General features: G+C 54.7%; 2 non-coding genes across 2 annotated transcripts; both read left to right on the forward strand.

Annotated features, from left to right (window-relative positions):
- The first annotated feature begins 925 nt into the window (after positions 1–925).
- Positions 926–2,746, forward strand: LOC145982821 (small subunit ribosomal RNA). The gene has a single exon (XR_014441153.1). It is a non-coding gene; the product is annotated as a small subunit ribosomal RNA (ribosomal RNA).
- A 366-nt stretch (positions 2,747–3,112) lies between these two features.
- Positions 3,113–3,264, forward strand: LOC145982816 (5.8S ribosomal RNA). The gene has a single exon (XR_014441151.1). It is a non-coding gene; the product is annotated as a 5.8S ribosomal RNA (ribosomal RNA).
- Positions 3,265–4,168: the final 904 nt, after the last annotated feature.

The following is a 4,168-nucleotide window of genomic DNA, read 5'->3' on the forward strand; positions in this document are numbered from 1 at the left end:
TTTGTCAGCCCTCGCTGCCGAGAAGTGACGAGACGTCAATCGCCGGCGATCCTGCCTACCTTGGGAACTCCGGCTCATCCGAACGAATGTAGGTTGAAGCCTGCACCGTGGGAAAGCAAGGAACGCCGACGTTTTGACGGTAACTCGCCCACCTCCTCTCTTGCAAACGACTCTAGGTAGAGGGGGGTGGGATAGTGAGCTACTTTTTCACATTTCGGTTAGCGGGAAGTGACACAAGGTACCCGACCGGTGTTCGTTTGCCTACCTTGGGAACTCCGGTTCATCCGAACGACTCTAGGATGAAACCTGCACCAAGGGAAAGCAAGCTAGCTCTCTCTTTTCTCTCCCGGTGACGGCGATGCCTTCTCCGGTTTGCGTTGCATCGTTTCTGAAGTTGACCCGTCCGCTCTGCCTACTTCGGGAACTCCGGCTCGACCGAACGACTCTAAGTCGAAGCCTGCACCGAAGGAAAGCAGCGGATGTGCCAGCCTCCGTGGCGAGACAACCTAAACCCGAAGGTTCCTGAGAACTTGGTACGGGTTGCCGTCGAAGCGTGCGTTCTCCGGAGCGCCGTCTTGAGTGGCTGCCTGTAGCCGTACAGGCACGGCTGTTCGCTGGAAGCTCCCAGCTTCCCAGGCCAGGAACAGAACCCAGACGCGGGCACGGTGCCAATCGAAGAAGTCGGTTCTCCGTTCCCGCGCGCAAACGAACGTCTCGAAGTTTCCAGCTTTAAAGAAAGTGGAACTACGTAGACCTCTAACCGAAGTAGTGGGAGTAGTATAATTATGTTTTCTGGAAAGCGGTGTAACCTGTCGTTCTTGAAGCGTCAGTGTTGCGTTGCCTAAGTTAGTGGCGAGCCGCTTTCCTTGCTTAAAACATGGCACTCTGCCTCGCGCGAGTGCTGCATACGCACAGTATGCACCGTACCCTGGTTGATCCTGCCAGTAGTCATATGCTCGTCTCAAAGCCTAAGCCATGCATGTCTCAGTACAGACTTGACCAAAGTGAAACCGCGAATGGCTCATTACATCAGATATGGTTCCTTAGATCGTACGCATCCTACTTGGATACCTGTGGCAATTCCAGAGCTAATACATGCTCACGGTGTCTCCGGCCGGGCAACCGGACGGAGTGCCGTTACCTTTAAAGACCAAACGGTCCGCTTCTGCGGGCCGACTCATTTGGTGACTCTAAGTAACCTCTAGGCAGATCGCACGGTCAAGCACCGGCGACGCATCTATCAAATGTCTGCCTCATTACACTGGATGGTGGGTTATTGGCCCACCATGGTGATTACGGGTGACGGGGAATCAGGGTTCGATTCCGGAGAGGGAGCCTGAGAAATGGCTACCACATCTATGGAAGGCAGCAGGCACGCAAATTACCCACTCCCGGCACGGGGATGTAGTGACGAAAAATACCGATGCGGGACTCATCCGAGGCCCCGTAATCGGAATGTATCCACCTTAAACATTTGGGTGAACCTATCGGAGTGCAAGTCTGGTGCCAGCAGACGCGGTAAGTCCAGCTCCGATAGCGCATACTGAAGCTGCTGCGGTTAAAAAGCTCGTAGTTGGATCTGGGTCTCGGGCGGTCGGTTCGCCGTCAGGCGTTGAATTGGCCGTACCGGACATCTTCTCGGTTTCCTCGGTCTGCTCTTCACCGAGTGGATCGTGGTATTCCGGGACGTTTACCTTGAACAAATTAAAGTGCTCAAAGCAGGCTATTTGCCTCGATTCTCCTTGCATGGAATAATGGAACAGGACCTCGGTTCTCTCTGTTGGTTTTCGAACCAGAGGTAATAATTAAAAGGGTTTGACGGGGGCATTAGTATTGCGAGGGGAGAGGTGACATTCTTGGATCCTCGCAAGACTACCTACAGCGAAAGCATTTGCCAAGAATGTCTTCATTAATCAAGAACGAAAGTTAGAGGTTCGAAGGCGATTAGATACCGCCCTAGTTCTAACCATAAACGATGCCATCCAGCGATGCGCAAGGTTCAAGAACACCGTGCGCGCAGCCCCCGGGAAACCTGAGATTTCGGGTTCCGGGGGGAGTATGGTTGCAAAGCTGAAACTTAAAGGAATTGACGGAAGGGCACCACAAGGCGTGGGACGTGCGGCTCAACTTGACTCAACACGGCAAAACTTACCAGGCCCGGACATCGTAAGGATTGACAGATTGAGAGCTCTCTCTTGATTCGGTGGATGGTGGTGCATGGCCGATTTTAGTTCGTGGAGCGATTTGTCTGCTTGATTGCGATAACGAGCGAGATTCCTGCCTATTAACTAGGCGTCGGGGTACGTGTACCCCCGGCGCATCAAAACCTCTTCTTACAGGGACCGGTTGTCGCAAGCAGCAAGAGTGGGAGCTATATCAGGTCAGTGATGCCCTTAGATGCTCTGGGCCGCACGCGCGTCACACTGAAGGAGACAACGCGTCTTCCCCTGCCGAGAGGTACGGGTAACCGCTGAACCTCCTTCGTGATAGGGACCGGGGATTGAAATTGTTCCCCGCTAACGAGGAATGCCCAGTAAGCGCGAGTCATCAGCTCGCGTTGATCGAGTCCCTGCCCTTTGTGCACACCGCCCGTCGGTGCATCCGATCGAGTGATACGGTGAGGCCTTTGGACCGGCGCCCTGCCACCTTAAGCAGGAACCGTCGGGAAGACGGCCGAACCTGGTCACTTAGAGGAAGCAAAAGTCGTAACAAGGTTTGGGTATGAGAACCTGCCCAAGGATCATTACCGTACGGTATATCCGCTTCTTCCTCAAAAACTTATGGTAGTACGCAGATCCGCACGAGCGTGGAAGGGACCCAAGGGGGCCCTGGAGCCTGCGGATATGTATATATCGAGTCCAGATCACTGTGTCTTGTGCAGCTTGGCCGACCACGGTGAGCCTTGCTGTAGAGCACGAAGCACCTTAATAGGGGTAGGTGAGTCTCGACCTTTAAAGGTATCGCCCCGCTAAAACATGCACCCGAACCCCGTCTCGAGGCCTTGGAGACGGGGGGTAGGTATCATCCGGGGAGGCTCGCGAGGGCGCTTCCCGATGAACAGACACATCATTCCGCCGAAGTGCGACCTGTCGCACTTCAGCAAACCACAAACAACCCCAGGCGGGGGATCACTTGGCTCGTGGGTCGATGAAGAACGCAGCTAGCTGCGAGTCAATTTGCGATCTGCAAAACAGAGAGCATCGACGGTTTCGAATGCACATTGCGGCCCGGGTCTTTACCTGGGTCGGTCCTGGTTGAGTGTCGGAAGTTTCTAAATGACACATGTGCTCTTGCGAGCACAGCGCGTGTAACAGCACGCCACGAAAGTCTCGCGGCCGCCTCTCTCAGCGAGGTAAGAACGGTCGCGAGGTCGAATCCGAAACAGGATCATTAGGAGTCGGCCGCGAGTTCGTCTTCTCGGAGGACTCCATTCTAGTACAATAAGTGGAAAGACCGGTCTACGGATCCGCGCGTGCGTGGAAGGGGCCTCGAAGGAGCGAGGTGATCCCGGAGCAGTCCGGATCCGTATCCCGGAAGCAGCTTTCCGAGCATTCAGGGGCGAGCAACTTGCGGAGATGGTTGTCTTTTGCAGTTAGGTTGAACCTAGCTGTAGAGCAAGTTAAAGAAAGCACGTGGAGAATGAAAAAGTTGCCGGCAGACATGCCGGCCAGACTATAATTGACCGGCACTTGCAGAAGTGCAAGCAGAGATGGTTGTCTTTTGCAGTTAGGTTGAACCTAGCTGTAGAGCACCGTAAAGAAAGCACGTGGAGAATGAAAAAGGTGGCGGCAGACATGCTATGCATGTCCGGCCGGCACATTTGCCGGCCCGACTATAGTTGCTCGCCGGTGATAGGGATGTAGGCTTCTTCGGACATTGTGGCTGGACCACTCGGATGCTCGGAAGGTTAAATTTCCAAAGTTTGTAATTACGTGGAGTGGGAGAGCCGGCCGGACGACTCAGTTTCGTCCGGGCGGGTGCCTCGCGCTGAACGCAGGGTAAGTTTCCAACAGTCGTGGAAGAGCCTGTCTCTTCGGTTCGCGCGGAAGGAGAGCTCGGTCAAGGTTAGAGGTTTCCGCCGAAGCTCGAGAGCCGCCTTACCGTCTAGATAGGAGGACCTGCGTTGGGCGACGAGGAAGATCCCTCGGACCTCCTAGGAAACCGCACC

This window comes from Lepisma saccharinum, unplaced genomic scaffold (genome assembly GCF_977018435.1).
Source record: "Lepisma saccharinum unplaced genomic scaffold, izLepSacc3.1 HAP1_SCAFFOLD_437, whole genome shotgun sequence".
Lineage (NCBI taxonomy): Eukaryota > Metazoa > Arthropoda > Insecta > Zygentoma > Lepismatidae > Lepisma > Lepisma saccharinum.